Source organism: Macaca nemestrina, chromosome 4 (genome assembly GCF_043159975.1).
Source record: "Macaca nemestrina isolate mMacNem1 chromosome 4, mMacNem.hap1, whole genome shotgun sequence".
Lineage (NCBI taxonomy): Eukaryota > Metazoa > Chordata > Mammalia > Primates > Cercopithecidae > Macaca > Macaca nemestrina.
Window position 1 is genome coordinate 110670484 of NC_092128.1, and position 27197 is coordinate 110697680.

Genomic DNA, 27197 nt, shown 5'->3' on the forward strand with positions numbered 1-27197 from the left:
AAGTTTGAGAGCAGCCTGGCCAACCTAGTGAAACTCCATCTCTACTAAAAATAAAAAAATTAGCCGGGCGTGGTGGCATGTGCCTATAGTCCCAGCTACTTGGGAGACTGAGGCAGAAGAATCTCTTGAACCCAGGATGTGGAGGTTGCAGTGAGCCGAGGTTGTGCCAGTGCACTCCAGCCTGGGTGACAGAGCTAGACTCTCTCAAAAATACCAAAACAAACAAACAAAAAACCAAACAAACAAAAAAACAAACTGGATATTCAGATGCAGAAGAATGAGGTTGGACCGTTATCTTACACTATACGCAAAAATCAACTTAAAATGGATTAAAAGGGCCAGTGCAGTGGCCTGTAATCCCAGTATGCAGGAGTATCACTTGAGGCCAGGAGTTTGGGACCAGCCTGGCCAATAATAATGAGACCCTGTCTGTACAAAAAAAATATAAAAATTACCCGGGCATGGTTGTGAGCACCTGCAATCCCACCTACTTGGGAGGCTGAGGTAGGAGAATTGCTTGAGCCCAGGAATTAGAGGTTACATAGAATTATGAGCGTGCCACTGAACTCCAGCCTGGGTGACAAAGCGAGACCCTGTCTCTAAATGTAAATACATAGATAATATGGATTAGAGACTGAAACATAAGACCTAAACTGTTAGACTACGAGAATAAAACATAGGGAAATAGCTTCTTGACATTTTTTTTTGGTGAAGGTATTTGGATATGAGCCCAAAAAGCACAGGCAATGAAAGCAAAACTAGACAAATGAGATTGCATCAAACTAAACAGTTTCTGCACAGCAAAGAAAACAATCAACAGAGTGAAGAGACAACTTAAAGAATGGGAGAAAATTTTTGCAAAGCATATATCTGATAAGGGATTATTATCCAAAATATATAAGGAACCCAAACAGTTCAATAACAAGGAAAACAAATAACCCCATTAAAAATTGGGCAAACGACCTAAATAGACATTTCTTTCTTTCTTTTTTTTTTTGAGATGGAGTCTTGCTCTGTCACCCAGGCCGGTGTGCAGTGGTGCCATCTCAGCTCACTGCAACCTCCGCCTCCCGGGTTCAAGAAATTCTTCTGCCTCAGCCTCCAAAGTAGCTGGGATTAGAGCTGCGGGCCACCATGCCCAGTTAATTTTTGTATTTTTGGTAGAGATGGGGTTTCACCATGTTGACCAGGCTGGTTTTAAACTCCTGAGCTCAGGTGATCCACCCGCCTTGGCCTCCCAAAATGCTGGGATTGTAGGTGTGAGCCACCGCCCCTGGCCAGACATTTCTTGAAACAGGACATACAAGTGGCCAACAAGTATTTGAAAAAATGTCCAACACCATGAAACATCAGGGAAAATGCAAATTAAAACCACAACCTCAAACTTGTTAGAATTGCTATTATCAGCAAGACAGATAATAAGTGTTGGCGAGAGTGTGGAGAAAAAGGAACACTTACACACTATTAGTGGGAATGTAAATGAGTATAGCCATTATGGAAAGCAGTATGGGGGTTCCTTAAAAGAATTAAAAGTAGAACTACCATATGATCTAACAATCCCACTTCTGAGAATATATCAAAGGTGAGAAAATCAGTGTGTTGAATAAATATATGCATTCCCATGTTCACTGCAGCATTGGAATCAATCTAAACGTAAATCATCAGATGAATAGATAAAGAAATGTGTTATATATACACAATGTAATATGGTTTAGTCTTAAAAATGAAGAAAATCCTATCATTTGCAACAAGGCATATGAACCTGCAGCACTAAGTGATATAAGTTAGGCACAGAAAGAAAAATATCACATGGTCTTGTATATATGTGGAATCTGAAAAAGTTGAAGTCCTAGAGGCAGAGACTAGAATGGTGGTTGCCAGGGGCTGGGGGTTGGAGGTGGGGGCAGGGGGAGATGATGGTCAAAGAGGGCAAAGTTTCAGTTAGATGAGATAAATAAGTTCTGGAGATCTATTGTACAGCAAGGTGACTAGAGTTAATAATAATGTATGCTTTAAATTTCCTAAGAGATTAGATCTTAAATGTTCTTATCATAAAAACACAAATATATGAGGTGATGAAGGACAGACATGGTGGCTTATGCCTGTAATCCTAATGCTTTGGGAGGCTGAGGAGGATGGATCACTTGAGGTCAGGAGTTCGAGACCAGCCTGGCCAACATGGTGAAACCCCATCTCTACTAAAAATACAAAAATTAGCCAGTTGTGGTGGCGGGCACCTGTAATCCCACCTACTCTGGAGGCTGAGGCAGGAGAATTGCTTGAACCCGGGAGACAGCAGTTGCATTAGCCGAGATTGCACCACTGTACTCCAGCCTAGATAATAGAGCAAGACTCCATCTCCAAAAAAAAAAAAAAAAAAAAAAGAGATGTGTATGTTAACTAGCTTGATTTAATCATCTCGCAGTGTATTCATAGATCAAAACATTATATGTACTATCAATATTTATAATTTTATTTTCAATTAAATCAAAAATCATCAATTTAAAATATTGAAAAAAAGGATCTGTTATTAAGATGAGTAATTAGGAAGTTAAACCAAAAAAGGAAAAATCAGATTATTTACAAAGAAAGCTCTAAAGAATTTTTGATACTCTATCATTTTATGTTGCTGTAATGCTATTGGTTAGGTTAAATGCAAATTGACTTCAATACAAAATATGGTTTGTTGTCTTCTTGAGGAAAACTGAGTGAAATGTAAGTGAATTGGGAACATGCTCTGGTTTTGTATACTGAAGTCATTAGTTATATTCATGGGCATTGCATATTTTTATATGATATGAACTAAAAAGGAAAGTCAGGTCTTCAACTTGTAATAATTGATAATTACTAGTGGGAGGGTACCCCAAAGGAAAAAATAATACAATGGGGAGACATATTTTATGGTGATGTAGCTTAATTTTCTTATTAGATACTTAAAAACACTTTGGAGCTTTCAAATGTTGTAAAACAATAGAAAAATAGTTGAGTTCAAGATATAAAAGAAATAGGAATAGAAAGATCTATTGATGTTAACATGTATTTCCTGAATTTAGATTTTGTCCTTGCAGAACCTAGTAGAATCATGAATTTAATGGACTATTCCTAAAGCTGTGCTTAATGATATCAGAATCATCTTTGTTGTCTACTTTTAGAGTTAGAACAATTTGTTTTTGTTACTAATTAATTTCACCTTTATCTTTGCATTTTCTCAGGTCAGGGAATTTTTTATTTTATTTACTTATTTATTTATTTTCTTGTTTTTTTTTTTTTTTCTTTTTTTTGTAGGGGGCAGGAATTTTATTTAGAATGAAATGTTGCCATCATGTCCTTGTTTGTTGGCTAATCAATGGTGACTATTTACCCATCTTAATTTATGGACCATGTCTGTAAACTAGATCATGTCTCTTTGGTCCCAACTATTATGGCATCATTGTAGCTAAATGATAAATAAACCACCTGCATCAAGCGTCATGGTTTCATTAGGCCCACGTGGATAATCCAGGATAATCTCCCATCTCAAGATATTTAATTTAATCACATCTATGATGTTCCCCTTACCATATAAGGTGGCATATTCATAGGTTCTGGGGATAAGGACGTTGACATCTTTTGGAGACTATTTTCAGCCAACCACGGGTGGTAATATGGAAGGAGGAAAGAGTAGACATAGTAGTGGTTAAACATTGTAGAACATGTCAAGCTTTCTCCTGCTTCAGGCCGTTGCATTTATTGTTTGGTGTGACTGACTGAAAGCCTTCTCCTAGCAGTTGTGATTGGTACTAAATCTGGCCATTTCTTCATACTCCTGTGAAGAATAAACATCGGGTGTGACATTTCAAATAATAACCCTATGTCCTATATAGTTAGTAGGTCCATTCAAAGTAAAGAGTCAGTAACAGGCTGTTTTTTGTTTGCTTGTTTGTTTGGCTGGGAAAGAAGGACTTTCTTGGCAGGACATTGGGCCAAGCCTGTAGAGCAGGAGTTGACTACTAGTGCTGTTTTGGTGGAATGGTAGTAGAAGCAACACAAGACTGCAGACAGCTTTAATCTTTCTGTCACTTGGACCTGGACTGGAGGGTGGTATTGAGAAGGTTGACATGACTTCTGGAAAAGAGTGCTGTGATTATTATCCTTGTCTGCCAAGGTACAACACTCACTGGGAGGGTGCTATAAGTTTGCTGATCTTGGCATAGGTGCTGCATTACATAGGCTGTTTATATTCTCTAAAGTTGAATTATTGTGATCAGCATTGAGCAATAGAACTTAATGTGATGATCATATATTTAATTTTTTTTAATCTTACAACCTTGCTGGGCTCATTATTTAGTTCTAAGAGTATTTTAGTGGATTCCGTAGGATTTTTCCAGTGTGAGATTACATCATCTGCAAAATAAGATAGTTTTGCTTTTTTCCTTTCCAATCTGAGTGCACTGTATTTCTTTTTCTTGCCTAACTGCCCTGGACAGAATTCCAGTACAATGTTGAATGGAAGTGGCAAGAGCAGGCATCCTTTTCTTGTTCTTGATCTCAAGGCAAAACATTTCAGTCTTTCACCATTATGTATGATGTTAGCTGTGTTTTTTTCTGTGATACTCTTTTTTTTTTTTTTTTTTTTTTTAAGTCAAGGTCTCTCTCTGGCACCCAGGCTGGAATGCAGTGGCATGATCATGGCTCACTGCAGTCTTGAACTCCCAGGCTCAAGCATTCCCCCACCTCAGCCCGCTGAGTATCTGGGACTACAGGCATATGCCATCATGCTTAGCTAAATTTTTTTGAATTTTAGTAGAGATGAGCTCTCACTATGTTGCCCATGCTGGTCTCAAACTCCTGAGCTCAAGTGATCCTCCTATCTTGGCCTTCCAACGTGCTGGGATTACAGACATGAGCCATAGTGCCTGGCCTTCCTTGTTATGCTTTAACAGGTCAAGGAAGTACCCTCTGTTCCTAGTTTACTGACTGTTTTTATCATGAAAGAGTGTTGAATTTTGGCAAATGCTATTTCTGTGACTACTGACATGATGATTTGTTTTGTGTCACTTATCCCATTTATATGTTATTTGGTTATTGATTGATTAACAGTTGACATTGATTTTTGTATATTGAACCAATCTTTCAACCCTTGGAAAATTTTCAGTTGGTAAAGTTGTATGATCCTTTGTATGTATTGCTGTACTCAGTATGCTAGTATGTTGCTGAGGATTCTTAGGTTTATATTCATAAGGGATATTGGTTTTTATGGTCTGTAGTTTTCTGATGATGTTTTTGTTAGTTTTTGGTGCCTGAGTAACATTTGCTTCATAGAAAGAGTTGAAAAGTATTCCTTCCTCTCCTGGCTTTTGGAAGAGTTTGTGAAGAATTAGTACTAATTTTTCTTTTATTGTTTGGTAGAATTCATCAGTGAAGCTGGAAAAAAAAAAAAAAAAAAAAAAAGAAAAGAAAGCCTGGGTTTTCCCCCACTAAACTTTAAACTCATTCTGCTGTCTTTTGTGGTTGCCAGGCTGCTAGTATTTCGTTTCTGATGAGGCTGTTGGTTCTCAAGCCTGGTAGAAGTGGATGATAATATGGCAAGTTAAGATGTCACAAAGCTTGCTGGTCTTATTAAAATTCAGGTGTTTTTTTTTTTCCTTGGATAAAAACTCATCAGTTATTGCAAGGCTTTAGTTAATTTCCAGAGTTTTCAAAAATTTGATTTTGAGAATTTTTGCCAGTGTTCTTGTTGCTTTTATGGCAGAAGACTTTATTTCATCTTTTTTGAGTGTGCTTATTCCCCACATCTGTAATTTAAAATTCCCTATTAGCCCTGTTAAAAAAATAAAGAGTAACAGATGAGATTAATTTTGATTATATATTTTATTCAACCAAATATGTCCAAAATATTTTCCTTTCAAAATGTAAAATTTGTTTAAAATTAATCATTAGACATTTTACTTTTTTCTTATATGATGTCTTTCAAGTTTTATATGTAGTTGTACATTTACAGCACATCTTAATTTGGAATATTGCCATCAAAGTCTCAATAGCCACATGTGGGCAGTAGCTATTGTAATGGTTAGAATAGTCTTAGAACACAGAAGAATGGGCTGATGCTTTGAAATTTGGGTCTTTTCTTTCTTCCTTCCCCACTCATGTTGAAAGTGAAAAATAATGTTTAACCGCTACTATGTCTACTCTTTCCTCCTTCCGTATTACCACCTGTGGTGAACTGAAAGTAGTCTCCGAAGATGTCCACGTCCTTATCCCCAGAACCTATGAATATGTCACCTTACATGGTAAAGGGAACATCATAGATGTGATTAAATTAAAGATCTTGAGGTGGGAGATTATCCTGAATTATCCATGTGGGCCTAATGAAACTAAAAAAAAAAGGGTTCTTGTAAGAGAGAGGCGAGAGTATCAGAGTCATTACAATAGTCTCTCCTTACCTGTGGGGGATACATTTTAAGATCCCCAGTGGATGCGTGAAACCATGGTTAGTACCAAGCCCTATAAATACTGTGTTTTTTTCCTCTACATGCATAACTATGAATAAATTAGGCACCATAAGAGATGAACAATATGGCAAAATAGAGCAATCGTAATAATATACTGTAATAAAAGTTATGTGAATGTGGTCTGTCCCAATATATCATTACAATATGTACTGTACTCAACTATTTCTAGATTGCAGTTGAAAGTGGAAAGTGAAACCACAAAGTAGAGGGGACTACTATAGTTTGAGGTGTGATAATGGTAGCAAGAAGTTGAAGTGATTTGGTGAATGAGATCACACATCTAACAAATGCACTCAGACTCTAGAAGCTTAAAGAGGCAAGGAAACAGATTCTCACTTGAGAGCCTCCAGAAGGAACCAGCTTTGTCGACACCTTCACATTAGCCCATGTGGAGTGGTTTCAGACTTCTGACCTCCAGGATTATAAAATATTAAATTTGTCTTATTAGAAGCCACTAAGTTTAGGGGCAATTTGTTACAGCAACAATGGGAAACCAGTTCACCACCTTAGCAGGTGGAGGTGGCTACAGACAGTTTTGGTTTTATATACCATTGTGTTGTTACTATTAAAGAACATACATTCTGTACAAATGAAGGTCTGTATCAGTTCTGATTCAAGCTTTCATTGCTGATGGAGTGGTATTCATTTTTAATGTCAGCGATTTTATATTTTAGGTGGATTTTCATAGGGACAGGGGATTAACACATTGTTGAGACAATTGTAAGAAATTTCAGCCTAGCTCTATAGTCTGTATTTTTTAAATTTCCAGGAACACTGTCTTCTTGGTGGGATAGTTATTTTCAGTTCAATCAGTTCTTCCTGAAACTGAACCACACTTATAGGATAGACGATAATTCAGATGCATTTTGAGGTTTTCTTTAAAGTAAGCTGTAGACACTTAAAGCATGATTTGAAATCATGTAAGTCATTGAGTCCTTTATGAAATGATGATTTCCTTTCCACCAGACAGCTCTGCAATTCTTTTATATCTTTGATTCTGTTGAATTCAAGCCAGGTCACAATAGTAAAATGAGTACATTCTCCTTTTGCCTTCTGCTAAGTCTATAGGCCCAGTTTGATTTTGAAATTTGTACTTCATTAAGTAAAGACATGCTTTTAAAATTCTGTGACTGTAGTTTCTGGTGCAGTATAGTCAGATATGTTTTGTCAGGTTTAGTAATGCACTATCTTATCTTGTAAGCCCCTGAGGGAAAATCAGGGTGCATCCATCTTTCAGTCTTTTAACTACAGAAGCTCTTGACTTGAGATATCAGCTCAATGAATCTGAAATTTAGTTTATTCTGATACACATTCTACTTCTGTATTTTCTAACTGTCCTCAAGCTGTTGCAGATTGATATGTAACAGCATGAAAAAAAAGCATATTGGTCACTTCATCATATTATTTAATGAAACCGATTTAGAAGATAGGTTCAGAGCTGTATTTAGAGCATAAGTTTTCTTTCAATGGAGGCTGGAATTAATGAGTCACATTTTTGTTTGTTTAAAAGTGTTGAAAACTTTTTTTTTAATTGTATGTAGTCATATTTGGTAATGAGAATTTTTCTGTGTTTAAACCATACTTAAGATTTTTATGGCAGCTTGTTAGGTCTTGTTGTCACTGTGAAAAAGTGAGTATTAACCATTTTGTCGTTGTTGTTACTGCTAAAAGTCTCAAGTTGAGTGTGCTTTGACACTCAGGAGGACTCAATTTGGTATCTAAGCTGTACCTTGGTCCTTTACAACACCAGTGCTTAAAGTTGGCTGCCCACTGAAATCACCTGTGGAGTTTTCAGAACTTCTGCTGCCTCTTTCCCATCCCCAGAGATTCTAATTTAACTGGTATAGGGCATGGCCTGTGTACTGAGGTTTTAAAAATCTCTCCAGATGATTCTGATGTGCAGCAAAATTTGAAAACTGCTGTCCCACAGAATACTTAATGAACTTACGATATATAAAAGTACCAGTGAGCTTTTTGAAAAAACGATTCCTGGGCCTCACACGCAAGCATTGAAATCCACTCAGTCTGGGGCAGGATTCAGGAATCTGCATTTTGGAGCAGCACCCCAGATAACTCTGATGCAGTAGACCTGGGGGTTACAATTTAAAAAGAAAGTGTGTTTTAGGGTAAACCTGCAAGGTGTGTCTCTTATATAGAGAGGCTTCTTGGATGGTCCCACTAATATTATCATTTGATACTCCTAAAATTAAATGGCATCTTAGTTCCCCAAATAATTTTTAATCAAAACTGAAGTTGTAGCAACTTTCTTGACTGGTCTGGGGGATAGTTCTATACTTAATGTCTTTGCTCTACAGGCTACCTCAGGACAGGGGACTAAAAGAACATACAGTGATTTAGAAAGAACTTTTTTTGTTTTTTTGAGATGGAGTCTCACTCGGTCACTCAGACGGAAGTGCAATGGCGCAATCTTGGTTCACTGCAACCTCCGCCTCCCGGGTGCAAGCAATTCTCCTGCCTCAGCCTTTGTACCTGGGATTACAGGCACATACTATGGCACCTGGCTATTTTTTGTATTTTTAGTAAAGATGGGGTTTCACCATGCGGGCCAGGCTGGTCTTGCCTACTCCTGACCTCAGGTGATCCGCCTGCATCAGCCTCCCAAAGGGCTGGGATTACAGGCGTGAGCCACTGCATCCGCCCTGGACAGAACTTTAAGACTTGATGACTGTGTGGACACAATGACCACAACTGAGGCAACAAGGATATGGACTAAGTGCATGACAGCAGCTTTGCACTTTTGTAACTGGTAGTTACAAAATACCTTTGTAACTGGTAGTCTTTAGGAGTGTTTAGGAGCTCTTCATGTGAAGCACTTGTCCTGAAGGGAAGCAACAGCAGAGAGGGACATTCCAGTGGCCATAGACATGAACCTCAAGTTCGACTCCACTGGTCACAGTTTACATACCAGTCTTTTAAATCATATTCACTTCCCATAAATGCATAATTATGATGATGATGATGATGATTTGAGATGGAGTTTCGCTCTGTCACCCAGGCTGGAGTGCAGTGGTGTGATCTTGGCTCACCACAACCTCTGCTTCCCAGGTTCAAGCGATTCTCCTGCCTCTGCCTCCCAAGTAGCTGGGATCACAGGCACCCACCACCATGCCCGGCCAGTTTTTGTATTTTTAGTAGAGACAGGGTTTCACCATGTTGGTCAGGCTGGTCTCAGACTCCTGACCTCAGGTGATCCACACACCTCAGCCTCCCGAAGTACTAGGATTACAGGCGTGAGCCACCATGCCTGGCCCTGTTGATGCATTGTTAATCACGGCACTTTAAAAAATGAAAATTTAAAAGTTAACTTAGCTGTCAGTTGGAAAATATGCTGTGCAAAATGCTTAGATTCTGAAGTAGTTCTGTGGTGAAGGACATTTGTTAAATTAACCAGAAGCTGTGTTTTATTAGTGTATGTGCAAATCATTTACACAAATGATTGAAATGTGTAAGAGATATGTAGAAAATAGAGACAAAGTCTTATCTTTCAGTGTTTCTTCGTTATGACTGTAAAAGTATGGTGCATAGTACTTTTTTCACATCTTTAACAAAAGAAATTCATATTAGAAAAAAATGCCAAAATGATACAAATGTATGATTTAATAAGTAAATTGTTTTTTGCAATTCCACTCCTTAGTGATAACTACTATTAAAAGTTTAGGGGGCGTGCACCCAAGATGGCCGAATAGGAATAACTCCAGCCTCCAGCTCCCAGAGTGAACGACACAGAAGATGGGTGATTTCTGCATTTTCAACTGAGGTACTGGGTTCATCTCACTGGGGCATGTCGGACAGTTGGCGCTGGTCCATGGGTGCAGCCCGACCAGCGAGAGCTGAAGCAGGCTGGGGCATCGCCTCACCTGGGAAGTGCAAGGGGGAAGGGAATTCCTTTTCGTAGCCAAAGGAAATTGAGACACACAACACCTGGAAAATCGGGTAACTCCCACCCTAATACTGCGTTTTACCAAGGGTCTTAGCAAACAGCACACCAGGAGATTATATCCCACACTTGGCCCAGAGGGTCCCACACCCACGGAGCCTCCCTCATTGCTAGCACAGCAGTCTGAGATCTAACTGCAAGGCAGCAGTGAGGCTGGGGGAGGGGCACCCACCATTGCTGAGGCTTAAGTAGGTAAACAAAGCTGCCCGGAAGCTCAAATTGGGTGGAGCTCACCACAGCTCAAGGAGGCTGGTCTGCTTCTGTAGACTCCTCCTCTGGGGACAGGGCATAGCTAAACAAAAAGCAGCAGAAACCTCGGCAGAGGTAAATGCCCCTGTCTGACAGCTTGGAAGAGAGCAGTGGATCTGCCAGCATGGAGGTTGAGATGGGAGAATGGACAGATTGCCTGCTCAAGTGGGTCCCTGACCCCTGAGTAGCCTAACTGGGAGACATCCCCCCACTAGGTGCAGACTGACACCTCACACCTCACAGGGCGGGGTACACCCCTGAGACAAAGCTTCCAGAGCAAGAATCAGACAGCAACACTAGCTGTTCAGCAATATTCTATCTTCTGCAGCCTCCGTTGCTGATACCCAGGCAAACAGGGTCTGGACTGAACCTCAAGCAAACTCCAACAAACCTACAGCTGAGGGTCCTGACTGTTAGAAGGAAAACTAACAAACAGAAAGGACACCCACACCAAAACCCCATCAGTACATCACCATCATCAAAGACCAGAGGCAGATAAAACCACAAAGATGGGGAAAAGCAGTTCAGAAAAGCTGGAAATTCAAAAAATAAGAGCGCATCTCCCCCTCCAAAGGAACACAGCTCATCGCCAGCAATGGAACAAAGCTGGACGGAGAATGACTTTGACGAGTTGAGAGAAGAAGGCTTCAGTTGATCAAACTTCTCAGAGCTAAAGGAGGAACTATGTAATCAGTACAAAGAAACTAAAAACCTTAAAAAAAGAATGGATGAATGGATAACTAGAATAATCAATGCAGAGAAGACCTTAAAAGAACTGATAGAGATGAAAACCATAACACGAGAACTATGTGACAAATGCACAAGCTTCAGTAACTGACTCGATCATCTGGAAGAAAGAGTATCAGCGATTGAAGATCAAATGAATGAAATGAAGCGAGAAGAGAAGTGTAGAGAAAAAAGAGTAAAAAGAAATGAACAAAGCCTCCAAGAAATATGGGATTATGTGAAAAGACCAAATCTACGTCTGATTGGTGTGCCTGAAAGTGACGGAGAGAATGGAACCTAGTTGGAAAACACTCTGCAGGATATCATCCAGGAGAACTTCCCCAACCTAGTAAGGCAGGCCAACATTCAAATTCAGGAAATACAGAGAATGCCACAAAGATACTCCTCGAGAAGAGCAACTCCAAGACACGTAATTGTCAGATTCACCAAAGTTGAAATGAAGGAAAAAATGTTAAGGGCAGCCAGAGAGAAAGGTCGAGTTACACACAAAGGGAAGCCCATCAGACTAACAGCAGATTTCTTGACAGAAGCTCTCCAAGCCAGAAGAGAGTGGGGGCCAATATTCAACATTCTTAAAGAAAAGAATTTTCAACCCAGAATTTCATATCCAGCCAAACTAAGTTTCATAAGTGAAGGAGAAATAAAATCCTTTACAAATGCTTAGAGATTTTGTCACCACCAGGCCTGCCCTACAAGAGATCCTGAAGGAAGCACTAAACATGGAAAGGAACAACAGGTACCAGCCATTGCAAAAACATGTCAAAATGTAAAGTCCATCGATGATAGGAAGAAACTGCATCAACTAACGAGCAAAATAACCAGCTTATATCATAATGACAGGATCAAGTTCACACATAACAATATTAACCTTAAATGTAAATGGACTAAATGGTCCAATTAAATGACACAGACTGGCAAATTGGATAAAGAGTCAAGACCCATCAGTTTGCTGCATTTAGGAGACGCATCTCACATGCAGAGACGCACATAGGCTCAAAATAAAGGGATGGAGGAAGATCTACCAAGCAAATGGAAAACAAAAAAGCAGGGGTTGCAATCCTAGTCTCTGATAAAACAGACTTTAAACCATCAAAGATCAAAAGAGACACAGAAGGCCATTACATAATGGTAAAGGGATCAGTTCATCAGGAGGAGCTAATTATCCCAAATATACATGCACTCAATACAGGAGCACCCAGATTCATAAAGCAAGTCCTTAGAGACTTACAAAAAAACTTAGACAATAATAATGGGAGACTTTAACACCCCACTGTCAACATTAGACAGATCAAGGAGACAGGAGGTTAACAAGGATATCCAGGAATTGAACTCAACTCTGCACCAAGCGAACCTAATAGACATCTACAGAACTCTCCACCCCAAATCAAAAGAATATACATTCTTCTCAGCACCACATCACACTAATTCCAAAATTGACCACATAGTTGGAAGTAAAGCACTCTTCAGCAAATGTAAAAGAACAGAAATTATAAGAAACTGTCTCTCAGACCACAGTGCAATCAAACTAGAACTCAGTACTAAGAAACTAAATCAACTATATGGAAACTGAACAACATACTCCTGAATGACTACTGAGTACATAATGAAATGAAGGCAGAAATAAAGATGTTCTTTGAAATCAATGAGAACAAAGATACAACATACCAGAATCTCTGGGACACATTTAAAGCAGTGTGTAGAGGGAAATTTATAGCACTAAATGCCCACAAGAGAAAGCTGGAAAGATCTAAAATTGACACTCTAACATCACAATTAAAAGAACTAGAGAAGCAAGAGCAAACACATTCAAAAGCTAGCAGAAGGCAAGAAATAACTAAGATCAGAGCAGAACTGAAGGAGATAGAGACACAAAAAGCCCTCCAAAAAATCAGTGAATCCAGGAGCTGGTTTTTTGAAAAGATCAACAAAATTGATGAACTGCTAGCAAGTCTAATAAAGAAGAAAAGAGAGAAGAATCAAATAGATGCAATAAAAAATGATAAAGGGGATATCACCACCGACCCCACAGAAATACAAACTACCATCAGAGAATACTATAAACACCTCTATGCAAATAAACTAGAAAACCTAGAATAAATGGATAATTTCCTGGACACTTACACTCTCCCAGGACTAAACCAGGAAGAAGCTGAATCCCTGAATAGACCAATAGCAGGCTCTGAAATTGAGGCAATAATTGATAGCCTACCAACGAAAAAAAGTCCAGGACCAGATGGATTCACAGCTGAATTCTACCAGAGGTACAAGGAGGAGCTGGTACCATTCCTTCTGAAACTATTCCAATCGATAGAAAAAGAGGGAATCCTCCCTAACTCATTTTATGAGGCCAACATCATCCTGATACCAAAGCCTGGCAGAGACACAACAAAAAAAGAGAATTTTAGACCAATATCCCTGATGAACATCGATGCAAAAATCCTCAATAAAATACTGGCAAACCAGATCCAGCAGCACATCAAAAAGCTTATCCACCATGATCAAGTGGGCTTCATCCCTGGGATGCAAGGCTGGTTCAACCTACGCAAATCAATAAACGTAATCCAGCATATAAACAGAACCAAAGACAAAAACCACATGATTATCTCAATAGATGCAGAAAAGGCCTTTGACAAAATTCAACAGCCCTTCATGCTAAAAACTCTCAGTAAATTTGGTATTGATGGATCGTATCTCAAAATCATAAGAGCTATTTATGACAAACCCACAGCCAATATCATACTGAATGGGCAAAAACTGGAAAAATTCCCTTTGAAAACTGGCACAAGACAGGGATGCCCTCTCTCACCACTTCTATTCAACATAGTGTTGGAAGTTCTGGCTAGGGCAATCAGGCAAGAGAAAGAAATCAAGGGTATTCAGTTAGGAAAAGAAGAAGTCAAATTGTCCCTGTTTGCAGATGACATGACTGTATATTTAGAAAACCCCATCGCCTCAGCCCAAAATCTCCTTAAGCTGATAAGCAACTTCAGCAAAATCTCAGGATACAAAATCAATGTGCAAAAATCACAAGCATTCTTATACACCAGTAACAGACAAACAGAGAGCCAAATCATGAATCAACTCCCATTCACAATAGCTTCAAAGAGAATAAAATACCTAGGAATCTAACTTATAAGGGATGTAAAGGACCTCTTCAAGGAGAACTACAAACCACTGCTCAGTGAAATAAAAGAGGGCACAAACAAATGGAAGAACATACCATGCTCATGGATAGGAAGAATAAATATTGTGAAAATGGCCATACTGCCCAAGGTAATTTATAGATTCAATGCCATCCCCTTTAAGGTACCAATGACTTTCTTCACAGAATTGGAAAAAACTGCTTTAAAGTTTATATGGAACCAAAAAAGACCCCACATTGCCAAGACAATCCTAAGCCAAAAGAACAAAGCTGGAGGCATCATGCTACCTGACTTCAAACTATACTACAAAGCTATAGTAACCAAAACAGCATGGTACTGGTACCAAAACAGAGATATAGACCAATGGAACAGAACAGAGCCCTCAGAAATAATACCACACATCTACAGCCATCTGATCTTTGACAAACCTGACTAAAACTAGAAATGGGGAAAGGATTCCCTATTTAATATATGGTGCTGGGAAAATTGGCTAGCCATAAGTAGAAAGCTGAAACTGGATCCTTTCCTTACTCCTTATACAAAAATTAATTCAAGATGGATTAGAGACTTAAATGTTAGACCTAACACCATAAAAACCCTAGAAGAAAACCTAGGTAATACCTTTCAGGACATAGGCATGGGCAAGGACTTCATGTCTAAAACACCAAAAGCACCAGCAACAAAAGCCAAAATTAACAAATGGGATCTAATTAAACTAAAGGGCTTCTGCACAGCAAAAGAAACTACCATCAGAGTGAACAGGCAACCTACAGAATGGGAGAAAATTTTTGCAATCTACTTGTCTGACAAAGGGCTAATATCCAGAACCTATAAATAACTCAATCAAATTTACAAGAAGAAAACAAACAACCCCATCAACAAGTGGGCAAAGGATATGAACAGACACTTCTCAAAAGAAGACATTCATACAGCCGACAGACACATGAAAAAATGCTCATCATCACTGGCCATCAGAGAAATGCAAATCAAAACCACAATGAGATACCATCTCACACCAGTTAGAATGGCAATCATTAAAAAGTCAGGAAACAACAGGTGCTGGAGAGGATGTGGAGAAATAGGAACACTTTTACAATGTTGATGGGATTGTAAACTAGTTCAACCATTGTGGAAAATAGTGTGGCGATTCCTCAAGGATCTAGAACTAGAAATACCATTTGACCCAGCCATTCCATTACTGGGGATATACCCAAAGGATTATAAGTCACGCTGCTGTAAAGACACATGCACATGTATGTTTATTGCGGCACTATTCACAATAGCAAAGACTTGGAATCAACCCAAATGTCCATCAGTGACAGACTGGATTAAGAAAATGTGGCACATATACACCATGGAATACTATGCAGCCATAAAAAAGGATGAGTTTGTGTCCTTTATAGGGACATGGATGCAGCTGGAAACCATCATTCTCAGCAAACTGTTGCAAGAACAGAAAACCAAATACCACATGTTCTCACTCATAGGTAGGAATTGAACAATGAGATCACTTGGACACAGGAAGGGGAACATCACACACTGGGTCCTATTGTTGGGGGTGGGGAGGGATAGCATTAGGAAATATACCTAATGTGAATGACGGGTTGATGGGTGCAGTACACCAACATGGCACAAGTATACATATGTAACAAACCTGCACATTGTGCACATGTACCCTAGAACTTAAAGTACCATAATAATAAAAAAAAAAGTTTGGTAAGTGTTTTAGAAAAGAAATTATATTTAAGGAACTCATGGGCTGGGTGTGGTGGCTCATGCCTGTAATCCCAAGACTTTGGGAGGTCAGGGCGGGTGGATCACCTGAGGTCAGGAGTTCGAGACCAGCCTGGCCAGCATGGTGAAACCCTATCTCTACTAAAAATACAAAAAGTAGCTGAGCATGGTGGCACACGCCTGTAATCCCAGCTACTGGGGAAGCTGAGGCAGGCAAATCACTTGAACCGGGGAGATGGAGTTTGCAGTGAACTGAGATTGTGCCACTGCACTCCAGCCTGGGTGATAAAGCAAGACTCTGTCTCCAAAAATAAACAAATAAGTAAATTAAAGAAAAAAATTCACTAATGAATGTTTCTTAAATTTCTTCCAGGGACATAAATAAATATTTTCTCTTAGTGGTAAAATCAGCCATAACGTTGTGGCTTCGGATGAAAACTAAACTTTAGAATTTAGTTACATCATTATGTAAACCTTGTCTGTATGAGAGTTTTGTAAAAATAATTGCCTATTTAGGTGCATAGATAAATTTTACATTGTTTGATGCTTGCCCAGTTCCTCTCCGTATCTCTCCTTGTCTCTCCTTTACCATATGCTTAATTGCTGCATCCGTTTCTTTTTGGAGGTTCTGTAGTGTGGGTGCTGCTGAAGGCAGAACTAGCCATAATTTACTTTGCCATGTATAGGGCAGGTGCATTCAGCCTTAATCACTGACTGCTTTTGAACTCTGCAAAATACACTAACTGAAAAGTCATGTTAGGTAGGATCGAAGTACCCTATATGATGATAATATATCCTTGTTGGGTGACTGAGATGCTGTTAATAGTTTGAATGATTTCTTGAGGAAAATGAAGTACTCTATTAAATTATCCGCGACTCCTCTTAACTCTCAAGTTAATAGTTTGAGTTGGTCTTGTCTGAATTTATACACTTAATTAAGAAATAGTGGAGAATTTAAATGTAAGGTAATTTGGCACAAGTCATAGAAAAATAAAAGATACGTTATTACTTATGCTAGTTTCCATTTTTTATCTGAAAATTCTGAATTGCTTATTGAAAAGACTAAGGTTTAATATTCGATTCCCTTGCAGAAGAGGATACATGCGTGCTTCACCTACTTTATCGCTGGATGGCACTGTGTGTTCTTGGGCTGCCCTACGAATGGGATCTCTTTCGTGGTTAAAGTGTTATGTACTCATGTTTCTGGAGAAGGCTTTTTGTATTCTTTTCTAATGTTTGTAATAGCACGTGTTACTTGTTGCCAAGTACATATTACATTTTATGTTGTACTTATTAGTAGGAGAATATGTTAATTTCAATGCAATGCAAATTTTTTTTTTCCCCTTATAAGGGAAAATCTCAGAGAGGGGGAAGGGAGAGAGACAGAGTGACTCGTGTGTGTGTGTGTGTGTGTGTGTGTGTGTGTGTGTGTAATTAATTTTAAGCTTATTGTTGAATTAAATTCTCTCTCCATTTGGTAACCTTCCTGTATAGGCCTCTAGGGTAGTGGTTAGGAAACCCTCAGTCTCTCTCTCGTGTGTGTGTGTTTGTGTGTGTGTAGTTGATTTCAAGCTTATTGTTGAACCCACTTTCCATTTGGTAACCATCCTATATAGGCCTCTAGTGTAGTGGTTAGGAGCATGGACTCTGGAGCCAAACTACATTGATTTAAATCCTCAATATACTACTAAATAGCTGTTACCCTCAAGCCGGTCATGAAATGCTCTATGCTTTAGTTTCCTCATTCACTAAATGGGAATTAAAATAGTGTTTGCCTCCAAGGATTGCTGAGAATTAAAATGAATTAATTTTTGTTAAGTGCTTATGGCAGTGCCCATTACATAGTAAGCACTAAATAAGTGTTAGCTTTATGACTATATTATTATTACCAATACCTTAGTTTCTCCTTTTTGTTCTCTTTCCTTCAATCCCTCTTCTGTCCATTTTCAACTTATTACTACTTTCCTTAGCTATGCACGTCCTGCCCTAGGAGCCCATTGGTTGCAGCAAAGACTGATTTTTACCTAAAGCGTTTACTTTTTGATAGTCTTGCAATTATGATGTCTTCCATTATGAAGTAAGAGTCTTACTTTGCTACTGCTTTTTTTTTTTTTTTTAAATTTCAATTAGGGTAATGTGCATGTTAAAATACTTCAACCAAAATTAAATGAAACATGCTGATGGCATATTTCTTATTGTAAACATCCACGTGAAGCTTCTGGATTCTGGCTGGTTCTTAGACTAGGCAGAGAAGTGAGATAACTTGAACGTTCAGGAATGACCTCTCTGGTAGTCAGCTGTGATGCAAATCTGATCATTTTGAGGAAAAGTACTCCAGTGCACATTGACCTCTTTCACTAAAAGAGATCTTGAGGTAACTGAGGTCTAGACCTTTAGCATTAAATTGGTGAAAATCAGTACAGTGAAACAAAGCTCAATATGAATTAGTATAGCCAGCACATATTACTCACTACAGGTAAAACTGTTATTCTCTTTTTTTGTGTCTTGTTTTGTTTTTGGTTCTATCAACAAACTCCTCTTGACTCTAAACTGCATCATTTCCTGAACTTTCCAATGTACTCTCAAGCATGTCCTACATACATGAAGGATGTCAAAACTCAGAGACAAAATTTTTTTCAAGGTGATTCATAACAATGGCATTTGACTTTTGTCCCTGCACAAAATTTATATTAACAACAATGTAAGAAGACACATGACATTGTTTTCCTCCTTCTGTTTTTTAAACATATCCCTTTTTTTTTTTTTTTTTGCCTCATGTAACCTCAAAACATGTTCATGTTCTTCCTTTCCTTTCCCTTCCTTCCCTTACCATCCTCCCTCTCTTCCTTGCCTCCTTTGTGTTTCCTTAACTTTCTTTTTTTCTTGAAGTTAGCTGTAAGCCATGCATGGCTAAGTAATGTTGACCTTATAATTTGGGGACTAGGATAGAATTCCAGATACTTGTTATTTTTGAGTATCTTGATAAAAAAAAAAAGATCAGTCACCTTGCTAAAGCAGGCCTGAGGCTGAAAGTGAGGTTAGTGAGGGGAAAGGAAGGAAGATAGATTTTTTAAAGTAGTGCATTGGGATAGAGACTTCTCGTAGTTGCTCATATTGCATAGTTGTAATGGTGGAAGTGATTACTGTTAGGAGAGTGTCAAGAAATACAAAACCCATTGATGGGAACTGTTTTAGGAACTTCCATTGGTCTTTGTTCTTTCCTCAATTTTGTCCTCTGTATTTTTTCTTAGGACCTTGGAAGTGGTTTTTGAACAATGATTTTCTTTTAGTGGGTAGTTCATGCCCCAGGGGAAGAGACTGATACATGCAATCATTACTGTCGTGGGAAACACAGATCTATGTATTAGAACAGGATACACTGCAGTCATTTGTGTAGGAATCCACTTAATGTGACTTGAAAGGGAACTTTCCTGACCACTATCATGTCTGGCTTCATGTTCAGACATTCTTACTGAAATACTCATTTAATCAGAGGTTTCTCTTGTGAAGGAATTTTTTTTTGTCCAGGTTTTCAAGAGTTCCGTCAAATATCTGTGTAAGGTTTTTAAACAAATGAAGGAAGCCTGCTTTTGAGAAGCAATGATGGCTTTTTCACTAGAAATAAAAAATTCCAGGTTTTATAGTTTGTTTCTTAAAAATATATGGTTAAATAATTATCTTCTCTTTAAAAACTTTTTTTTTTTTTTGCTGACTTCTTACTTTGTGACTTGAAATGTATGTTACAGTCTTCTTTGGTGCTTAAATAACAATGGTTTGAAAAGGAACAAAAAGGAATCTAAAGATGATATTTCAATTTGTCCAACAGTGTTCAATTTAAGCCTTTTATTTTTTAAAATTTCAAATAAGCCCAGTGACTTGATTTTTTTTCCCCTATGTTATCGTCTAAGAGTGTGTTTTGAATGTGTGTTTTGACCGTAAACCAGGAGTTGCAAAGTCAAATGCTTAACTATGCTAGACGGGTAATTAAAATAAGTGAACTGAGTCAGACGAAAAACAATAGGAAATGGTGATGGATATGGACTAAAGAGCCCACATCCTGTCTGAGGAAGGAGTCACTACTCTCGCCAGCCTGTGCTACCATGTGACATTGTGATCCCAGTGCAGAGGTGTGCTGGTAAATGTTTAACAACTGGTTCATTAAAACAAGAACAACAACAACAAACTGTGACATGTTGCATTTGCCAATTCTCATGGCGTAAACACTCCCAGATAGCTAATTTCAAGCCTCTACTATGATTGTCACTGAACATGTTTAGAAGGAATACTAATAATTGGCTCAATGAGCAAGTACAAGCTAGCTCCAGCACACTGCTAGCCCCGGTGTAGCCAGGTTTGCAATTTTTGAAGAAAACTAATTTTCTTATATAAAATCTCTTGGGTTTTAAAATACTATGTAGGCCAAAAAAAAAAAAAAATTAATGAACTGAATCATGCTTATCAGTTGCCAATTTATAATCTCTGACAGTAAATGGATAATACTTTTGGAAATCTTATTAGAGGCTGAGGCCGGAGAATGGCGTGAACCCGGGAGGCGGAGCTTGCAGTGAGCTGAGATCCGGCCACTGCACTCCAGCCTGGGCTACAGAGCGAGACTCCGTCTCAAAAAAAAAAAAAAAAAAAAGAAATCAATTTTGCTATTTTATAGTCAAACTGCAGATGTCTAATCAATGGTTCCACTGGTATTTTTTTGAATCAACAATTTTTTTATTTTTATTTTTTTACACATGAAAATGTACAGCTATCAACGGTGTTCTAATGTATGTTTAATATTGGTATAAGGTAAAAATTAGCAATTCAGAAATTATTCTTTGATTAATTAGAACAGCCAGTATACTTGGAATTTCTAAAACTGACTAAACCTGGCTTGCCATCTGGGGGAGTTGTTTTTCCTAGATTCATTATTTGTATTAGTAAAAGATGGAAAATATCAGTCTAATTTATTGAAATTACAAAATTGTCATATAGCAAAACCCTAAGTAAGCTGTTTGTGTGTATTCCCTTGGGTGATGTTTTTTAAAATTATGTTTTGCAATTCTTCTTACTTTTGAGTATTTTTGAAGCACTTTTTACAATGTTACCCTGAAGTCATACAGACAAGCCTGTGAGGAGGTTAGTGCTATTTTGTAAACTTGACTCAGGGTACAGGACTTTGCTGTCCAAGGGAGTATAATGAGGGCTGAGCTGAGACTGGGTCTCAGGCCTGTTGAATCAGGGTCCAAATTCCTTTTCACTAGACTGCTGAGGATGTAAAAAAGATTAAAAAATTCTGCCCTCTTCAGAACTGTCTAGCCCTTCAATTGTGGTTAAAGGGTGAATGGAGGATATGGCTAAGATAACGATCGTTGTTGGATGAATATAAGAATTGACACAACAAAGCAGTGGCTCCTTAAAGGTTTTATCATATTACAGTCTTCTCACATATAAAACATAGTTGTGGGTATGTTAGAATGCAGATCATATGCAAATCTGCTGAATTAGGGACATATGAGTATATGGATATATGATATACTATGTCATCAAAGGCTGATTGTGTTAGTGTACCTTTGAGGTCTCTTAGGGGTGATGTTGAAAAGTCCAAACATGTCTACAGCTTGCAGCTTAGATCTTAAAAGCCATCCAGTTTGTGCCATGTGGTCTGTTGATGAGGAGTTCTGACTGTGATGTAAGTTAGTGAATTTCTGAAATCAGTTTCCTTGATTTTATTCTCTGGTGAGATGCATTAGTAAGAACAGAGGAACGATTATCCAGGTGTTAGTTGTGTGTCGTGGGATATTCTCAGTGTTCCTGTTCCTGTGAAATGATGGCCATAAAATGGCAGTTATATTTAACAAAAGCATTTTATATGAGTTTGGGGAGGGGGCAAGGAGGTGTGAAAATAACACAATTGTCATGCAAACTCATGTTTGAAGTAAGTCTTCTAGGCCTGTTTTCAATCAGACTGTGTCTCTCAACTCCTCATGTCACTGGGTATTATTATTATAATCTTAGCACATCATCCCTCTAAGTCACTGGGTTTTATAGTGTTTAGTGTGTGTCTTTTACACCAGACTGTTTTTCCACGAGGACAGAAAATTCATTTCTTTTCACCATTCTATCTCAGCACCTAGCATGGTGCCTGAATGAAGTAACAAGTATTTGCTGAATGAAACCAATGAAATGTGCATACGAGATTTTTAAAACTTTCAAATAAAACAGCATTAATATATGAGAATATAAAATGTGTTTTCTCTCACTTGCTATTCTTCAGGTTGTTTTTTAAATCACTGGGTTTGTTTAATTAATACAGCAATCCTTGGCATTATGTACCTGTATTCTTTGCATGAATTTTTGCTTGAAGTGTAAACACATAACATGTATTTTACCTGCTGGATCATTTGGTCAATGAGATCCTGCATTTCTTGTCCTATTCCGTGCTTGGCTTTGCACCTTTCCCTGGAACTCCCATGAGATAGATCACTTTAAGAAGAATCATCACTAAAGAACTTTGTCATGTGCTGTGTAGTCTAGTGAGTCTCCCCTGTTATTTTGGGAACCATTCCACAGAAGCTCAAGAGAGCAGTGCAGTACGACATGTCCAGAGAAGGACTGTGCCAGCTGTGCAGTGGATCATACAAGTAATTATCAGATTCACCATTACATTCTTGGATTTTGGTTAATCAGAATGATCAGATGTAGGGAGAGTGTCTAAGTTAATTTATTTTGTTTTCATGCTGGGGCTTGGTTCATGAGCTTGTCATATGTGGGGTAGCTCTGTTACTTAATAGTTCTAAGAAAATGCCTGAAATTCCACCAAGAGAGCTTCATTCCTTTAGCTGTAGGGAAAGCTTTTGAACCTTTATTAATTTTTTATTAAAGTCTGGGTAGCCCTGGAAAGGGTAACATCATGAATAACCTTTACTTGATTCCATTTTTGGTGATGTGGCTGTACATTCCCACTGTTGTTCTATTTCTTTCCTCTTTCAGTGCCAAACTTCATATGTTATTAGTATTTGAGGTTTCTGCTTCCTACCCACTAATTATTTTCTTAATGCTTTGCATTAGATTGTACTCCCATCCTGCTACTGATAATACCTTTGATATACATTCAACACTCTTCCTTCTAACACTCTCCTCCTTTGGCCTTTAGACACCACACCACCTGTTATTCTTCTCACCTGTTTTTTTGTCCCCTCCTTGGTTGACTCCAGTGGTCTGCCCTTGTCCTGTGCTTTCCCTCCAATTATCCAGGCTAGTCATCCACTTCAGTGGCTTCACCCTTGTGTTAGTTTTCTATTGCTGCATAACAGATTATCAGAAATGCAATATGAAAAGTGCCTTCTAACAACACAAAGTATGATTTTATAGTTTCTATGTGTCTGTTGTCTGATAATGGCTTAGATGGAGTCTCTGCTCAGGTCTTAAAAGGCTGCCATCCAGGTATCTGCTGGACTGAATTCCTCAGCAGGACCTCAGAGGTCTTTTCCAAGCTCATTTAGATTGTTGGCAGAATACAGTTCCTGTGGCTCTAGAGCTCATGGAGGTTGTGGTTTTCGAGGCCAGCAGGAGCATGACTCTCTGAGCTTCACCTTCTTTTAAAGGTTAGACCAGGCCCACTCAAGATAATCTCTTTTTTGATGAATTCATTATTAACTGATTACAGACCTAATTATGGGAGTGACATTGCATTGTACAGGATGTATATGCCAGAGGATGGGACTCTTAGTGGCCATCTTAGAATCCTGCCTCCCCCAAACCTCAGTGTAGATGGCCACTAAGTATTCATGACTATCTCTCATCATTATTCAGGGCTCCAGTGGCTGGATGGCAACTACTCATGGGCGTCTTCAGCTGGACATTCCATCGACACCTTTAAATAAATACCCCTTCCCTAAACAAACAATCCCACTCTAACCTAGCATATTTCTTCACCAAGAAAGCCATTTTTTTTCTTTTTCTTTTTTTTGAGATGGAGTCTTGCCCTGTCACCCAGGCTGGAGTACAGTGGTACAATCTCAGCTCACTGCAACCTCCGCCTCCTTGCAACCTCCACCGTATTCTCCTGCCTCAGCCTCCCGAGTAGCTGGGATTACAGGCGCCTGCCACCTTGCCCAACTAATTTTTGTGTTTTTAGTAGAGATGGGGTTTCACCATGTTGACCAGGCTGGTCTTGGACTCCTGACCTCAGGTGATCTGCCCGCCTCAGCCTCCCAAAGTGCTAGGATTGCAGGCGTGAGCCACCTTGCCTGCCCAAAAAAGCCATTTCTATAAAGTAAATTCACATTTCTTATAACTTCTGGGCTAAAAACATTGGAACCCTCTTTGTGACTTCTTGTTTATTCCCTGTAGTCTGTTCCCAGGACTTGTGATTCCATCCTTTAAATGTCTCTCAGATTTGCCATTTCTTCTTCTTCTTTTTTTTTTTTTTTTGAGACGGTGTCTTGCTCTGTTGCCCAGGCTGGAGTGCAGTGGCGCCATCTAAACTCACTGCAGCCTTCGCCTCCCAGGTTCAAGGGATCCTCCTGCCTCAGCCTCCTGAGTAGCTGGGATTACAGGTGTGAGCCACTGTGCCTGGCCCATTTCTTCTCTTTCATACTATCCGTACCTTACAAAGACCTGTGCAAGTTAGCTTACTACCTGTGAGAAGGGGCAACAGTCTAAGGAATGCCTACATGCACTATATTCCATACTTCCATAGTTTTGTGCCACCTTTCTCCCCGTTTTGAAGGGGAAAATACATTATTGAATGATATTACAGGCGGCTCATGCCTGTAATCTTAGCACTTTGGGAGGCTGACGCTGGTGGATCACTTGAGGTCAGGAGTTTGAACATGGGAGGTGGAGGTTGCAGTAAATTGAGATTGTGCCATTGCACTCCAGCCTTGGCAATGGAGTAGTACTGAAAAAAAAAAGAATGATGTTGAAGAAACAGTAACAAAAGAGCACCAGGACATAAAGGCAATGGTAGTCAGAACTGGAGGAAAATGTGACAAATAGAGAATTGGAGAAGGTACTAGAATAACTAAACAAAGCATGTGAAGCTCTTCCCAGAATGAATCACTCCTGTGGAAGAAACAGCCACTTGGGCTGCATGAAACAATGAAATAAATCTACTGAAGTTAGAGGGAAGTAGCCTTTATTCAACTTGTTTGCTTTTGACGTGCTTAGTGCTATCTCATGGAACCCATTGGTCACCCCAGTTACAACAGACTCACCCCACTCCCTATTCCTAGGCCAATTCTTTTTTTAAATTTAAATTTTAAATTTTTCATATTTAAATTTTTTATTTTTTTATTTCAATAGGTTTTGGGGGAACAGATGTGTTTGGTTATATGAATAAGTTCTTCAGTAGTGATTTCTGAGATTTTGGTGCACCCATCACCTGAGCACTGTACACTGTACCAACATGTAATATTTTATCCCTCACTACCCCCCATCCTTTCCTGCAAGTCCCCAAAGTCCGAAGTATCATTCTTATGTCTTTGCATCCTCATAGCTTAACTCCCACATATGAGTGAGAACATAGGATATTTGGTTTTCCATTCCTGAGTTACTTCACTTAGAATAATAATAATAATAACAATCATCATCATCATCATCATCATCATCCAGGTTGCTATTAATACCATTATTTCATTCTTTTTTATGGCTGAGTAGTACACCACATAAACAGAATTAAAAACAAAAATCACATGATTGCCTCAATAGGCACAGAAAAAGCATTTGACAAAATCCAGCATCCCTTTATAATTATGATTAAAACCCCAAGCCAATTCTGACGTCAGGGAAGGTTTGCTATTTCTTTTCTCTACCCATCCGTGGGTCTTTAGCATCACCATGCACTCAATTTTAGCCCCACAGGGTCTTGCTCCTTGAAGATTCCCTCATTGTTCCCTAAGCCACCTTTCCTCCTTTCTTCACCCTGAATATGGGGCCTCAGTGCCTGACATTGTTTCCTAACCCAACCTCTATGTTTATCCATCTGGTATGTGGGGAAGGAACAAGTGGACTTGGGCTTTGTCACTTCAGTGGGCAGAGCCACTAAACGAGGCAAATTTCAGCCTGACCTTCTCATTCTGTGGAGATGCTTTTCTACTATTGTAGCTTTCTGTGGGAATTGTACCTAACTTTCCTCCTTTTCTCTTAAAGCATTTCTTCTTTAAATTCTTCAAATGAGAGGAAAGGGATGTTATTCATTCATTTATTTTTGAGTTTAACTAATAGTTACTGATTGCCTACAGTGTGTTTTGGGAGTGTTCCTGTTGTGGAGAGAGAGCAGGAAACAAATCCTTTGCTTCCTGAAGCTTGCATTCTAGCAGACAGAGAGATTCAGAAGACAAAATGACCCATCTGAGTGAATGAGGGAAGAGTTGACTGAGAGATGACATTTCAAACCATAAACCCTCCTCTTCTACTTTTTTTCTCATTGTCTCCATCATGCTTAGAACTCCACATCTTCAATTATTCTTTTCTCTTGTATATATAGATGAACTCCAGTTATTTTTTTATTTTTATTTTTTTGAGACAGAGTCTTGCTCTGTGTCCTAGGCTGGAGTGCAGTGGCATGATCATAGTTCTTTGCAGCCTCAATATTCTGGCCTCAAACAGTCCTCCCTTCTCAATCTCCTAAGTAGCTGCTTCTCCAGGTGCACACCACCACGTCCAGTTAAATTTTTTCTTTTTTTCCTTAGCCGAGAAGAGGTCTTACTATATTGCCCTGACTGATCTTGAACTCCTGAGCTCAAACGGTCCTCCTGCCTTGGCCTCCCAAAATGATGGGATTATAGGCATGAGCCACTGTGCCTGGTCAGTTATTTTATTTTATTTTTTTACATCCTCAAAAATAAAACCTTTATTTTTTCTGCTCACCAACGTAAG

The 27197-nt window shown here is 38.9% G+C and overlaps 1 protein-coding gene and 1 long non-coding RNA gene across 15 annotated transcripts in view; one reads left to right on the plus strand and one right to left on the minus strand.

The window, feature by feature from the left end:
• The window catches only part of LOC105497746 (succinyl-CoA:glutarate-CoA transferase), a 749568-nt gene that overhangs the window by 155107 nt on the left and 567264 nt on the right, over positions 1-27197 (plus strand). The gene's annotated exons all lie outside the window — the stretch shown is intronic.
• Positions 3667-18322, minus strand: LOC105497745 (uncharacterized). The gene is made up of 3 exons (XR_011622305.1): positions 18218-18322; positions 8440-8580; positions 3667-3805 (listed from the first exon to the last, which is right to left on the minus strand). It is a non-coding gene; the product is annotated as an uncharacterized lncRNA (long non-coding RNA).